Genomic DNA, 16,945 nt, shown 5'->3' with positions numbered 1-16,945 from the left:
ATGGGGGAAGAGGTTGCATAAAAAGAGGAACATGTATTTAATTTCCATATAAACACGAGGAATCATTAAGGATATTTTTTTTATGGATTTGAAAATGAAAAATCAGAGGGTGAAAAAGTAATCCACGAAAAACCATTTAAGAAAGTAGGTTGCAACACTAATAGAGAGGTCAGAAGTGCACATGTAGAAAAGGATAATGTAACATACCCCTACTAACCCTAACCCTGACTAAGGTTAGGAGGAAATTACTAAGCTAACCTGAATCCCATTGTCACATTATGGGAACAATGTTTAAATTTTCAAAAAAAAATTATTTCCTTAAAACTTAAAATGGATAAATCCATTGTGTTTTCCTTGTTGAAACTTTTCCAATGAGACCAAATTCGTCTCAGTCAGACTGATGTATTGAAATAAATGGAAAATTAAAGTATAGTCTAATTATATTGAGCCATATTAGCTTAACCTTCCATGCGGCACCCATGCGGATGTCAAATCACATGCCATGTCATGCCAACTAGTAGCTATAAACTTGCAAGTACTAGGCCACATATAAACTCATTTTTAAGGTCCTTGCACCTAAAAATTATATATATATATATATATATATATATATATATATATATATATATATATATATGCGTGTGTGTGTGTGTGTAGGTCGTCCATGGTCACATCACTTTGTTGCATATAATCCGAGATGAATTCCCATCCTGCTTCCCATAATAACTACACGGGACAATCCTCCTAGGATTACATGGTGATATATTCTTAATATTGGAACTTCGGAACCCATTTGACTTATAGCTAATTCATTTATGCCACATATAGTGCTTGTTCCAGTGTAATGGGGCCACACATGAAAACACCTGAGGACTTAAACCCTGGTAGGTTCTACCACATGCTCCATCCAAAATATTGGGAGAGAGGGGTATGAGGTGACAACACCAGTCCTAAATGTCAAAGAGATGTCATCCCATCTCACATATTCCATGTAACCTAGGACCCACATAAGTCTCTCACCCTATCATTCATGCCTTTTACATTATATGCGAATTGGGGATTTTTCAACCTGGTAGACATATGCACCTATGGTGAGGCCAACCATACCATGTTGCCATGACATCCAAATCCTTGTGGGACATTTCCAACCTTCCATTGAAACCTTTTGGGTACCAAAAATATAGGGGAAAGTCTTAGGCTCATTTGACGATAATGAAACTTTCTCATCGATGACCAAAATTTTACGTGTTTAACTGCTTGGACACAACACTCGATCAGTTGATATGTGATATTCGACCCTTAGGGATTCTCTGGGTTATCTTGTTTCATCGCCTCTGCATAGGAAATTTATTAATATTGGGCTTTTCTCCACACCTCGAAGCTTGATCATGGTGGTTTTATTGCACGCTGCTTATAATTACTTTGTGCCCAAGCCCTTAGTGTATTGAGACTCAACCTATACACTCTAAGAATATGTACATAAATACGCATGAGGATTGAACTCTAAGGTTTTTCAGGGGATCGATCCCATATCTTCTCTACGGTGGTTTTGCTAAAATTTTAGGGTTTTTGACAAACATTTGGCCTATCATATATCTGGGTTCATAAGCCCCCTTGGCCTATGTCCTGCGTGTGTGTGTGTGTGTATATCTATATCTATATATAGATATATATATGTGTGTGTGTGTAAAATGATATTGTCCCTCTTGAGATTTTGTAAGACTTGGCCTAACTTGACCTTTACACTGAAGCGTATATATATATATATATATATATATATATATATAATTTTATAATCCTCTTGAGTTTACAATTTGTAAACCAAGGTCCAATGGTCATGAAGTCATTCAATTAATTGACAACGATCATTTCCCTTCATACTTAGGTCAAATAGACGAGTCCAAATATTTAAGTTAATTACAGGAATAAACCATTTATGAAGGAATATATTCAATGACATTTCTACACAGGAATTCCACATTCCTTATTGTTAACATGTGCTAGTTATTAACACAATGACCAAATATACCAAGAGGTTAGAGTGAGTAATTTTTCATTGACAAATATTTACATATCTTCATGCTCTAGCCATCTTAAATTATTTCTAGATGAGAATATCCATAAGTGATGAACCATTCAATAATATATTTACGCAAATCATTGGCATTCATCATTTATTGAAGGAAGCAACACTTCTCGTAACAATATTCTGATGCAATAAAAAACCATGATAATAGCCACAATAACAAAATGTAACAGTGTACTTATCTTAAAATAGATATAGAAACTGAGAATAGGACTCTAACTCTCCAACCAATCACAGACAAGCTACAACCATAGTTACATGTAGTGGTCACCCCCGAGCCAGATTCCATAAATTAAGGAGGAGTGCTCAATGAAATAAAGATAATGATTCCAGTTGAAACAAGGCCTCCCAAGGTAATCCCACCTTTCCAGCCAAATTTCATGTAATCAAATGTATAGGGACACACTTCCCAATTATTCTCAACAACATTTCCCATTGTCATATCATCGGACCTTTACTCAATTAGATTCAATGTATTTATAAGTGATTGAGGGAGAGATTGTATGTCAATATGGGAAGGTTCTTAAGTGGACAAACTATCGATGAGTTAGTAGGTTCTTCAATTCACAAACATCTTAGTGGTTTCCTAGAGAAATCCACGCTTGGTGGCTTCCTTAACCCTTAGGAAAACTAGAGGAGGAGGAGAGCTCAATATGTAGATATGAAAAGGTTCTTCAGTGATAATCTACTGATAAATTAGTAGGTTATTCATACCACAAGCTTACCAATGGTTACAAAGGCAAGCCACATTAGGTGGTTTTTTTAGTCCTAAAGAAACCGTAGGAGGATAAGAGTTCAACATGGGAGTGTTCCTTAGATGGAAAAACTACCACGGGAGTATAATATCACCCTTGTTATGCATTTCTTTTGAATGTGTAAGAACCAATGTACCTAGCATAGGGACACACTTGGTCTTTTCTTAGCCATCCCAAGTACTAAGTATCCTTATCTCCTTACTGGTAGCTTCAACAATCGACAAACTTCCCAATGGCTTCTTTAGTCTAAGACATCCACTCTTGGTGGCTTCACCAGTACTTAAAATTCCATTGCTCTTTATCCTTCACTAGAAAACCCTTCTGGCTCCACCACATGATCTCTTTTAGTCCGAGTTCTCCCTCTCGATTGAGTTTCCTATTTCTATTTCCTTACTCTTCCAGAGGAATTTCTTGGATTCTTTCCCCCTGTGTTGACTCTACCCCCTTCTTAATGGATGAAATGTTACTAGGAGCCTCTCATCCTCTAATATATTCCTTTGCATACCCAAAGTATTCTTCCTATGTCTATGAATCATATTTTCTTCCACATACCCTTTCACCTCTTTTTCCCTTTTCAACGGGTGCCTCTTGGCCTCCTTTTTATTTTTCAATAGGAGCCTCCTTGGCTTCCTTTCTTACATTCCCTAGGGGTCGTCCTCTTTTTTTTTTTGCATTTTTTCTGATTGAAGGAGTGTCACTCCTCATTCCAAACCATTATGGTTCTCTCTCTTTCGAGTGGCCTACACATACCAACTCCGTGGATAACACAACCCATGATCTCCATTAATTTTTTACTTTTATTTCTTGTAATGTTTTCTCAATAGTAACATGGGAATATCCTCACTTTTAGCAGATTTAATAACATAGTCAAATCCATTAAAACTACTAATTCAACCCATGATTTATATTTAAACCAATTCAACATTCTCAAGTAATCTCCCTTCCTAAAACTCTGAAATCCATGTCCTTTCTTAGGACTTTTAATTTTACGAGAGATTTTTCGGTGAAAATCACATGAGAAAGCATTTGTCAACGCGTTTCAAACCAACCAGTGTGGTTCATCATCAGGACAACTTGAAGAAACAGATCTAGCTTAGCATGTTAAATAGTCTGAGCAGAGCCTCCAACGGTTAACTTGACCAATGGCTAATTTTGACTTTAGGACCATGGTCATAAAATTTTAAAGGAAATTAGTTATATTAGGTGACCAATCCCGTAAAATAAAAATAAAATAATTTTAATTGGTGTTAATAGTTAGTTAAAAGGTATTATTTAAAAATTAAAAATTATAAGTTATTTAGTATTCAAATGGAAAGTAGTTATATAAAGGACATTTCTTATAATATATGTCTAAATTAAATGTATATATAAATATAAATATATATTAATGGGTTGTTAGGATAAAAGTTAGTTAGAATTAATAAACATATTAGAACGAGAAAATAAGATTAAGTTAACTTAAAAATCTAAATGAAAAAAAAAATGAATAATAGATAGATAACGAGAAAATAATATTAAAAAAATAAAAATAAAAATAAATAAATAACGAGAAAATTAAAAAAATGATGAGAAAATAATATCAAAATAATAATAATAATAATAATAATAATAATAATAATAATAAAATTATAAATAAATAAATAAGTACATAAATAATAGGAGCCAAAAAACGAGGAGGGGGGGTCGAAAAAACGACTAACAAGAGAGTGTTGGCATCCAACACCTAGTGATTTTCCAGCCATATTCTCTATTGAGATTTCTTGGCCTCTTTTCAATCTCAAGAGCTTCCCTAAATTTTCGATGATGGAAGTGTGAAACCTTAGCAATAACACTAGCCTCCTCAATACAAACATGATTGGTTATTTCTACATGTTCAGCTAAAGCGGAAGACTTTGCTCTTCTATGCTTAAGGTCAGTTGTGTGCTCACTAATCCTTTGATTAGTGGAGCGACCAGTCTCACCAATATAGGGGGTCCCACAGGAATAGGGGATAATATATAACCCTTTCATATCTTTAGGGTCGATAGGATCCTTCACTGATCTGAGGGATGAACGAATGGTGTTAAGGGGCCTAAAGGTCACAAGGACACTATGCATCTTGAGAATCCTTGCAATCTTATCAGTGGTCCCCTGAACAAACGGAAGATGGACACTTGGAATCCATTCCTTTCGTTCCCTTTTAGTCAGAGAATTCTTGGTGGCTTTAAGGAAAGCCTTCTGACTCAAGTATCTACTATAACCATTCTCAACAAAGACATCAAGGATATGGGATTTTTCTTTCTCAAAACTCTTCTTATCCGAGATCCTTAGGGAAAAAGTAGCAAGGGTAATGAGAACACCCATCTTTTGAGCCGGGAAATGGTGGGAACTTGCATGAAGATACTACTCCGTATGCATTTTCTTCCGAAAAACATGCTGGGCGAGGGAACCATCACTATTCTTAGAAATAAGAATATCAAGGAATGAGAGGAAACCATCAACTTCCTGCTCCTTAGTGAGCTTAATGGCCGAGGATTGATTGGTTAGATGCTCAAAGAAGAGATCTAATTCTTCTTGGCCGTGAGACCAGATGATATTGGTGTCATCCACATACCTTTTCCAAAGCTTTGGCAAGAGCCAGGAAGAGTTTAGAGTTTTGGACTCAAAATATTAAATAAAAAGATTAGCAACAACAGGGGATAGGGGTGAGCCCATGGCGACCCCACAGGTTTGCTCAAAGAACTCTCCCTCAAAACTGAAAAAGGTGGAAGCGAGGCACATCTCAACTATCCTGGCAATGTCAGGATCAGTTAGGTGGTTGATCACCTCCATGGCCTCATTAATAGGGAACATGGAAACTACATCAAAACTAACAAGAATGTCCCCAGGTTCAAGCTTAATGTCCTTGAGTTCATCAATAAAGGAAGTAGAGTCTTTAATGAAGGACTCTGTACGACCAACTAAAGGCTGAAGCTTTAACGCAAGAAACTTAGCAAGAAGGTAGGTAGGACCTCCAATGGTGTTGACAATGGGCCTTAAGGGAGCTCCTTCCTTGTGAATTTTGGGGAGACCATAGATTCTAGGAGTGATATGGTTGCTCTCAATGAATTTATGGTGCAGGGAACTCACTAAGCCAATGGATTTAATGGCAAGAGCCACATTCCTAGCAACCTTCTTTAAAGGATTTTGGGAAGATTTTTGTAGCTACCACCATTATGAAGATGATCCAACATCTTGTTGCGGTAATCAAAATTGCAGGGAATTATTAAAATTTTTATAAGGAAAAATAAACTCATATGTGATGTCACAATCCAAAAATCCCTCAGAGGAACATTTTCCTTGGTGTTCCATCAACAAACAATAAAATGAAACATGATTTAAACCCAAGCACAAGTTATTTTGATCTTTATGTACACATGTTTACTCAACTTGATAGCCTAACAAGACACAAAAATATGATGCTGGAGTTTGGGATAATTCTAGCTCATCAACCTCCACTTGTTTTTTCTCGGTCACAAATTGATGCCAAGCTTGGTACTATGTGATGGTGTCCCCAAATTACATAAAAATGTCTTGCTTGAAGCATACCCTAGCCTCCACGTAATCTGGGTAGAATTTCTTGGATCCTATGTCCAACTCGTTCTAAAGCATGAGCAACATTGTTTTGACTTTGACAGAACCACCAATGAACTTCTGCATGTTTTGTGTGTTCAACTCCAAGTCTTCCATGGTGGCATTTTGTCTTAGCTACTCCAAGTACTCTTCGACCTCTTGTCAGACTTGGTTCTTGGGTTTAGGTTTGGTGAGGGAACTGATTGATGGGATCTAGTGTGTTCTCACCAAGAGATAAAAACTACTATACAACCACACATATGAAGTCTGTATGTTGCCAATGAATGAGGTGAGTTTCTTGTTGTTCTGAATCAACATTCAAACCTTTGCTTTCTCTAGCTCAGCCAGTGTCTTCATTTTCTTCACTAAATCAAGCAGGGCCCCTTTGAACCACATTGTCCATTCTTGTAAATAGGCAATTGAGGATTGTATGTTTTTGATAAATTTAAAAAACTCTTTGCTCCACTACTGTAAGCCTTGCAAACAGATGATTTTTTTGTGTTCGGTGACAAACCCATCATAGATATTCCACATGGTTTTCCAAAGTGTTGATACTTTAGCAAATATCATTACTCTCATCTCTCCCAGTGTGGAAACTGCATTATGTGTTGTTTCTCAGAGTTGTTCTGCCTCTTTCCTAGAAGCTTGCAAGTTCTGTGATAGTTGTTCATTATCAGTCATCAAATACTAAACATTTGATATTGTTTATTATGCATACAATAGGGAAATTTTAAAGTCTAAAATGGGCCTCCTAAGAAAAATGTACCACCAAAATAAACTTTACAAGAACCAATAGGATTCAAGATCATGATGTCAACCATGGGGGATGATTCACCATTTTTGGAGTAAAAAAATAAAAATATTAAAAGATAATAAAATAGTAAACTACTTTTTCAACTCGTATTTTCAACTTATATCCCTAAGGTTTTACTCAAATTTTGTGTGGGAGCACTTGTTGAATGAAAAATGTAATTCCTCATCCAAGTAGAACCCATGTTGCATACACGAAAAATTGGAAATACATGAAGAATGTGATTGCAATCATGTATTTCTCATTTTTCGTGTAGCAAGGTCCATCAAAAGTATTCAACATGGGTACCGATTGGATGAGGAATCACATTATTCATCCAATGAGTGCTTCTGATTGAAATTTGAGTAAACCCATAAGGAGGTAAATTGAAAATATATATATATATATATATATATATATTCCCTCTAAAATTTGATGATGTAATGTAATCTTATTTTATTATTTCCACTATTACTTTATAATTTCCTTAGGAGACCCATTTTAGACCTCAAAATTCCCCTAATGGGTCAATCTGGCTCCGGGAATGGAATTTGGATGCTTTCTGGTGTCCAACACTATGACCCTTTCTCTAATGAATGCATGTGATGCATGATCATCCAAAAAGTATTTTCTCCCTTACTATACAATCCTCTTTTGGAGCTCATCGAATGATAGATTTTGTAGATCCATGACCAGATCATCATCAAGGAGAAAAACATCTCCTTTCTCACTCAAAGATGGCTCTTCTATTGGAGGCGGTGGAGGATGAGGGATGGACTATGATGCTCTAGACATCACGTCAACATCTTCATGTTATACCTCACATTTGAACTCCATATCATTCATTTCAATCCTTTGCTCAATCTACTGAGCAAGCTCCCAATACTGCATTTTTCACCTCCCCCCTCAGTTGTTGGTTTTTCCTATTCCTCAACCTGTATCGATGTTTTTCCTCTATCATCATGCCTTCCCTTTATTATTCTTTCTCGTTGTGCTTATCTTCTTATTCCTTCCTCCTCAACTCTTGTTCTTCCTTTAGCTTCCTCTCTGCTTCATGCAGTGTTAGTTCTGCTTCCTAGAACCAATCATTTTCTCTTTTCCTCCACTCTACACTTTACATCCTTTGCTTCCTCTTTTCTTCTACTTCCAAAGGTGCCTTCTCGATATTAGGATATGCTTTCATTTTGCATATTTTTTCTCCCTGTAGACTGTCAGCAATCTTCCTCTTTCCCTTATGTTTCATGGGATTATTGCCTTCTTTTATTGTTGCTTCCAGTGTTATTGTTATCTGTGGAGGAGGCTATGAATTCCTTGTTAAACTAACCAAATCATTGAGTCTAGAGGAATTGTAGCAGTAGCTCCAATGATCCTCCTTTTGCCAATGAAATTCCCCATCTAGCCATGGAAAGTAGAATATCATACAGAGGTCCTTGAAAATACCACGGAGATCATACAGATTAAAGTCCTTAGTGCCAAACTCAAATCTCACTATCTCCTTTTCCTTGAAATATGTGACTTTCAATCTATTTAGCTCATATAATCTAATCTCGAAAGCAAGAGTGGACCATGGTGCTTTCTTCTTCTTGGGTGGTGCTGCTAACAACCCTGTAGTAAGATGGTATGATACTTCTTGCATGATCAACTTGTTTGTGGAATACTATGGTAAGACATGTGGAGGCTTCTCTCCACCAACCACTCTAATGAAGGTGCCATGTGCTGAGGAATACTAATTGACAATGTGTACTATCACATCCATTTCTTCTCGTGACATGCAAGATGGATCTTTTTCAAATATAAGCTTGTATAGCGGGATGATAAGGTGGTCAATTAGTCGTTCAATTACTCCTCGATAACGGAAGTATGAAGGAAACTTACAATAGATGTTCAAGACAGTATCTCATGGTGTCCATGTCCATTTCATGCCAAAGAAATCTTGTTGCCCACAGAATTCTTCGAGTAAGTATGGACACATATAGAACCTTGCTCACTCACCCTTGGGCAGATTCTGAGAATGTGCTCCATGGGCATTCAATTGTTGAGCCTAAAAATACGACTAGTTGAACAACCTCCCATCATTTACTAAGTAGTCCAATAAGACTTCCCACACTTCAGGAAAGCTTTCAGTGTTGTCTTCACAATAGATTCTATAGGCAAAGATAATCAAGAGCTATTAAGCCTTCCTGGGGACTTTTTCTTATAGACATGGGTGGGTGTTTATTGAAACTTCAATGGATCTTTCACCTAGCATCGGACAATGTATCTTTTGTTCAAATAGCCATGTGTGGCATAGGAGAGTGAGTCCATGTGCTTTATTGGCTCAGGTAAGTGATACATCTACTGAAAATATTCCACCTAGAAGGTGGCAATCTTCTGCCCACTAGCACTGCTCAATGTCATGGTCTTCTCATCCATATCTAAGACAATCTAGATGATGACGTATGCACATGGGAAGGCGGTATTCCTGCATGAAACATTGCATAACTCTGACTATCAGATGCTTACATAAACATGTTGGTCGTCTAATTCAGCCTCAAATTCCTTTGCAAAACTATCTTTTAAGTAAAAAAACTTTTTTTAGTTCATTTTTTGGAGTTCTCTCTCTATTATCTCTCTCTCATACTCTTGGACACTTAGATTTTTCTTGGAGCACTCTTGGATGGTGTGGCATACTTGGAGTTTTTCAGCAAGAAAGAAAAGGAAGAGAATGAAATCACAATAGGACATCAGGGTCAGCAACTACAAAAAGTTTTACTTGCATGTACCAAGTTTCATGTATGTTTTCCTCACTAGTTTTAGTATCCATGGCATATGCGTGTGGTTTATTGGTCATTTTTTTTTACTTACATGGAGGATTACCTAGATTGATAGTGGATTATCCTAGCCTCGCCATTTCTTGGATAGCCATGGTGTTGTGGGTTTATTTCTTGATTTTCGAGTTGGTTCTCATGTTTCATGTAGCTTGGGTTGAGTTGGTAGTTCCTCGAGCCTTGGTTGGACAAACACTTTACAACCCTGCAACAACTTAGGTTGCGTTACTAGTCATGAAGCATTGGTTGGAAACATGCTCTTGAGCCCTTGGTGGGTTGAGTTACTAGTCCTTGAGCCTTTGTTGTAAAAATGCTCTAGATCCAAAAGCAGGTGTGGGTTGAGTTAAGAGTCTTGGAGCCTTGGTTGGAATAAATGCTTTGGAGCCCTACAAGGCTTAGGTAGAGACCAATATGGTGATGGTTTTGTGATGTTTGACTAGGAGGTGGAATCATTGTTTCATGGGTTGAGGTGATTTGGCCTCTGGAAGCCTTGGATGGTTTTGGATTGATGTGTTTTATGAGATTCCATATTCATGCTTGGAATATGGCACGAGGGTGACTGGCTGAAGAGAGACTTGGGTTAGCCATGTCTATGGTCAGGTGGTTCATGAAAGTCCCACAACTGATTGGCCTTTGCATCAATAATATGAACTTATTTCTATTTTTTATTTCATGAGTATTACACTCGTTTATATGTGGATTATATGGTTATGATTTCCTTTGTATTTATGTGGCTATTATGCTCGTTGTGAATATATATTACGATAGTGGCTATGTATGGTTCTCATCATTTTTTTACTTGTAAACAAATGAATAATGTATCTATGTCTTGATGGATGAAGGCACAGCTAATGTGTTGAGGAATCAATGCTTCTTAGTGATTCTCAGATGAGTATGAGACCCCTATGCTTAGATTTGTTCTTTACACCTGTAGAGTTTTTTATTTGTTTGACAAAATGTGTGTCATGGCTAGTACGGGTCCAGTCAATTAATTGTTCAAGTAATTACATTTGCATCATCATTCCATTGTTATCTTTTTGTTCTAAAGGTATCATTGAATTTTGAGCAGTGACCTCGACTCTGTGCCTGAAAAAGTGGCTCAAATCCCAGGGACACTAGCACAGAACTTAGAAAAATAGTCCCTGGAAATTGACATGACATGCTTTGAGAGCTTCAAAAACAATCTGGATGCATCCATGCCCATATCATGGGAGTGTCCAGGGGTTAATTGGTCTAAAAACTCAATGAGACTCGGACGCTAGTTACCTGAGATGTTGGGATGGTTCCTAAATGTTTTGTTGTTGATGTGGAAGGTATGTATGGTGTGTTTCCATTGATTAAACTTCCTTAACACGAATTAGGATGTTGAATCATATCGTATTAACTTATCGTCAAATGTTTACCCCAGTTGGCCGATTACTTGGGTCGATGTGGGAGGAGTGTGTTACAGAGTGGTATCAGAGAAAGGTTTACCCATCAAACTAGATGGGATGTGTGTTGGTAATGAATTCATGTCGGTTTCATGTGTGTCTCTTATGTTGTGAGGACATGTGATTGTTTCATTTGTTTGGTATGGGTCATGGTTGAAGTGATGTTGCCATCAGAAGTTGACGATGCTATTGTGGAGTGTGTCGTCATGAGTGTATGGTTGATTATCCATCACTTATGTATGTTAGTATTCACATGTGGTCAAGTATATAGTTATGTGGTGGTTTTTTTCATGCATGAGTTCATGGTATGTGTAGTTGACATGGTCATGCATTGATGACTGAACTCTAGCTAGAATGATGGTTATATGCTTATATACTTATCTGTTATATCTTTATATTTTGTCATGATTATTTTATACATGTATTACGTTGATTGGTTGACCTTATAGATGACATATCCTCCCTAAATTATACTAAGGTATGTTGTTTTATTGTGATTGGGTTTAGTTGACATGATATACCTTACAAGAAGAATATCAAAGATGACTAGCAAGATGGTATACTACAATTCCTGAGACTCTTCGTATGGATCAGATGAGCAGTGTGGTGTTGGGTACTCTTTTGGTCTGACAGACACATTGAAAATATTAAAGGAATAAATAAGGAGTTGTAATGCAAACAATGACAAAATCATATATGCATAGGAGAAAAAAGCAGAGGTAAATGTAGTGATACTTCAGAGTTTATCAAAATCGTAGTGACAGGGACCACTTCGGATCAGCCATGAACAAGATGAAAATACTAATGGGGCATATGGTATTAGGCCTCATGGTGGTCATAGGTCATAGAGAGATGACACACTAAGCGATGGCAGGTTGTTGTACACTTCGGATTGAAGAGGTGATGGACACAGGTACTATTCTAGTCCTAGTTTAGATAGGCACTATGATCATCATCCTGATCACCCTTACAGGAGGAGTGAGAGGGGATATTTTCTGGATGAGTTTCAGAAAGAAAAGCCACCTACATTTGATGGAGAGATGAAGAAATCATAGGATGCAGAAGCATGGTTTCTTGGTATGAGGAAGTTCTTTAGGTTTCATGATTACTCAAAAAATGTTAAAGACATAATAGCTAGATTCAGTCTCAAAGGTAAAGCATACATTTGGTGGTAAAATGTGAATAATGGTAAAGGTATTCATGAGGAGGACTTGAATTGGAGTGAGTTTGAGAGGTTATTCAATAAGAAGTACCTATCAAAGAGATACTTTGATGACAAGGAAAAATAATTCTATGAGATAAAGATGGGATTGATGACACACGATGAGTACACTAGCAGGTTCTTGGAGCTACTGAGATATGTGCCTTACCTCAAGGAGGAGAAGGCCAAGATTTAGAGATTCGTTAGTGGATTACCACCTTCATTCAAAGATAGGATTGATTTCGATGAGCCTAGATCATTGGAGGAGGCCATCCGAATTCTAAAGCATTGCTATGAACAATCAAAGTGCATATCTGAGACTAAGCTTAATTGGAAAGGTAATGCAAGGAATAAAGGAAAATGGGACAAGAAGCAAGCAAGACCTCAGGGCATAGGTAATAAAGAGAATGCGAGGCAATCAAATAATCTCAATGCATATGACAAATGATAGGAACTTCGAACTGAGGAGCAAAAGGAGCTCGTGCGGTGTTGGACTTATGTAAGAGATCACCGCAAGAGAGGTTGTTCACAACATTAGGGTGGTGGATTGTAGATCTACGGTGTTCAAGAGGCACACAAAGTAGAATATGTTGGGGAGATTATTCCTAGGATCTATGTGGTGCTAGACAACAGATAGGAAGACCATGAGGCATATATCATTGAGATGGACGGTAACCTTTGCGATCAAGTTGTTTCTATTTTGATTAACCCTTAATCTAATTATAGTTATGTTAGTCTGGACTAGGTAGATAAGTGTGGTTTTAACAAATAAGTTCTTGCAAAATCTTAGTGATTGCAGTTGGCTATAGGTACAAAGAAGCCAGTTCACCATTGGGTAAGAGATTGTGAAGTTGATTTGAATGGTATGCCTACCACAACACATTTGAATATATTTCCATTGGGATCATACAATATGTTTTTGGGCATGGATTGGTTGTACCTTCATAGGACCAAGGTGGATTGTTATGAAAAATATATTGAGTGTTTGGATGACGATGGAGAACCAAGAGTTTTGCAAGGTAAGAACAACGAAACATTAGTTAGGATGGTGACAACTATGAAAGAAAAGCTTAGTCCCTAAAAAGGGCATGTGTTATTTGTGGTTTTCATATTTCTAGAAACAAAGGTAAGGGAGTTGAGGATGCAGATGTTTTGAGAAGGTACCAATTTCTACAGCAGTTTTATGAGGTATTTCCTAAGGATATTTTAGCTTTTCCACCTCAGAGGGAAGTAGACTTTACTATTGAGTTGGATCCAGGGGCATGTCTGGCATCAAACGCACCTTATAGGATGAGTAGACCCGAGTTGGTGCATTTGAAGCTATAGTCGAAGGAAATGTTGGAAAATGGATGCATTAGGCCAAGTGTATCACCATGGGGCGCACCGGTATTATTTGTAATGAAGAAGGATGGTACTCTAATATTTTTCATTGACTATAGGTAGTTAAACAAAGTGACCATCAAGAAAAATTATTTGTTACAAAGGATTGATGACTTGTTTGATCAACTGAAGGGAGCAATAGTGTTCTCGAAGATTGATCTGAGATCCAGATATCATTAGGTACGCATTGAAGAAGGGGACATCTATAAGACAACTTTCTCGACTAGGTATGGGAATTATGAGTTTTTTGTAGTTCCATTTGGTTTAACGAATTCTCATAATACCTTTATGTGCTTGATGAATAGTGTGTAGTAGCTATATTTGGATAAGTTTCTTATTGTGTTCATTGATGACATATTGGTATATTCTAAAATTGAAGAAGAGCATGCTGAGAATTTAGTAGAACAATTGAGATTGTTGAGAGAGCATCGATTGTATGTTAAGATGAGCAACTATAGTTTCTTTTAGACTAGCTTACACGATTTAGGACATGTGGTTTCCAAGGATGGCATAAAAGTGGACCGAAAAAAGGTAAGAGTTATCATGGAGTAGGAAGTTCCCAAGAATGTAGATGAGGTGAGATCCTTAATGGGATTGGCAGACTAATATAGGAGGTTCATGAAGAACTTCTCGCATATTGCTTATCCTATCACATCATTGCATAGGAAAGGTAAAAAATGTGAATGGATAGAGGAGTGTGAGGCTAGTTTTGGGAAGCTCAAGTAGTTTTTGACACATGCATTAGTCCTCTATATTTCTGATCTAGACAAAGAGTTTGTAGTATGTACATATGCTTGCAAGAGGTGACTTGTTGGATTCCTTGTGTAGGATCGACAGGTGGTATGCTATGAGTCATGAAAACTAAATGAGCATGAGCAGAACTACCCCACACATGATATTGAGTTGGTAGTGATCATACATGTGCTGAAGATGTGGATGAATTATCTTCTTGAAAGGAGGTGCAGATTCATGAGTGATCACAATGGTTTGCGGTATCGATTTGACCAAACGAATCTAAATGGTAGGTAGGCTTGATGGTTGGCCGTGATAAGTGACTTTGACTTTGAGATCCAGTATATCAAAGGTAAAGAGAACAAGGTGGCAAATTCTCTTAGCGAGTAGATACAAGTAAATCACTTAGTAAGTATGAGCTCCTATGAGACAAACTTAGCGGATAGGATCTTGTAGGTAGGTCAGTAGGATGTTAGGTATATGGAGATTGTGCATAGTTTGTTGTAGAGTACAGGTATAGGTACAAGTAGTGGTATAGGTATAGGTACAAGTAGTGGTACAGGTATAGGTACATGCAGTGGTATAGGTATAGGTAGTGGTGCAGGTATAGGTACATGTGGTGGTACAAGTATACATACAGGTAGTAGTATAGGTACATGTACAGGTAGTGGTATAGTTACATATGTAGGTGCATAGGATATGGACTATCCTTTGACACCAAGTGAAATGGTTAGATTTAGAGACAAGATATATGTGCTAGATAACAATGAGCTCAAGAAGATGATCTTGACAGAGTTTAATGCGAAACCATATTCAGGTCACCCAGGTTATCAAAAGACCCTGCTAGTAGTGAAGAAATTCTATTATTAGCTGAATTTGAAGAGAGACATAATAGAGTATGTGACTAGGTGTTTGGATTATCAGTGGGTGAAATTAGAGTGTAAGGTTGATTGCTACAACCGATTCTAATTCCAGTGTGGAAATGGGAGGTTATTTACATGGACTTTATCATAGGCTTTCCAAGGACAGTGAGACAACATGATTCCATCATGGTAGTGGTGGAAAGGATTACCAACATAGTGCACTTCATTCTAATGAAGTCTACATTATCAATGAGTGATGTAGCATAGGTGTTCATTAGAGACATGGTTAGATTACAAGGATTCCTGAAGAAGATTGTGTCAAAAAGGGATGTGAAGTTCACTTCCAAGTTTCGGAAGGAATTATTTGTATGTTTGGGAAAAAAGTTGGCCTTCAATATACCTTATCATCCACAGATATATGGACAAACAGAGAGGGTAAACATGATATTGGAGGACATGTTGAGGATGTATGTGATGCATTAGCAATGGAAGTGGGAAGAGTACCTTCCATTGGTAGAGTTCGCTTACAACAATGGGTATGTAGAGTCACTGAGGATGCATCCATTTGAGGCACTGTATGGACATCATTGTAATAATCCCATCTGTTGGAGTGATCTAGTTAACAGGGTGTTCAATTGACTGAACATGATGGAACACATGGAGCAAGAACTGCATGTAATCAAGAAGAATTTTAAAGTAGCACAAGATAGACAGAAGATCAATGTAGATCGAAATATGTTGTTCAAGGAGTGCCAAGTTGGCGAACATGTGTACTTGCACATCAAACCGAAGAGCTTCTCCTTGTAGATTGGATCATGTGCCAAGATGGCACCATAGTTGTGTGGATCTTTGAAGATTATCAAGAGGATTGGGCCAGTAACATATCGACTTGCACTACCTATGACAGTAAAAGTCCATGACGTTTTCCATGTGTCATTTCTTAAGAATTAGGTTAAATATGATGATCATGTAATTGATTGGTTTATATTGCAGTTTTTAGCCGAAAACACGGTGTATATTATAGAGAAATATGCCCATGCTCCTGATCTAAGCAATTGAGCATGTTAAGGTGTAGTGGAAGCACTTTGGGCCCAATGAAGCTACATGGGAGATGGCACATGAGGGCTATGAATCCTTCCTTATTCACTAGTTGATCAAATGTGTTGATATGTGTCTTTGGTATATATTTTTGGTACAGGTTTTGGTGATGTTTGGTATATGTACTTATGTATATGGATGTAAATATTGCCATGAGCTACTTTATAAAGCTTCAATAAGCTGTATAGGTGTCATGTCATTATGATGTTATA

The 16,945-nt window shown here is 37.3% G+C and overlaps 1 pseudogene; it reads left to right on the top strand.

Moving 5' to 3' along the window:
* Positions 1 to 16,694, top strand: part of LOC149183081 (UDP-glucuronic acid decarboxylase 2 pseudogene) — a 59,802-nt pseudogene extending 43,108 nt beyond the window's left edge.
* Positions 16,695 to 16,945: the final 251 nt, after the last annotated feature.

Source organism: Pinus tabuliformis, chromosome 3_2 (assembly GCF_031772625.1).
Source record: "Pinus tabuliformis cultivar Carrire ecotype Pingquan chromosome 3_2, CPIR1, whole genome shotgun sequence".
NCBI classification, from domain to species: Eukaryota; Viridiplantae; Streptophyta; class Pinopsida; order Pinales; family Pinaceae; genus Pinus; species Pinus tabuliformis.
The sequence above is the reverse complement of the archived record's forward strand: the minus strand, read 5'-3'. Positions and strand labels throughout refer to the sequence as shown.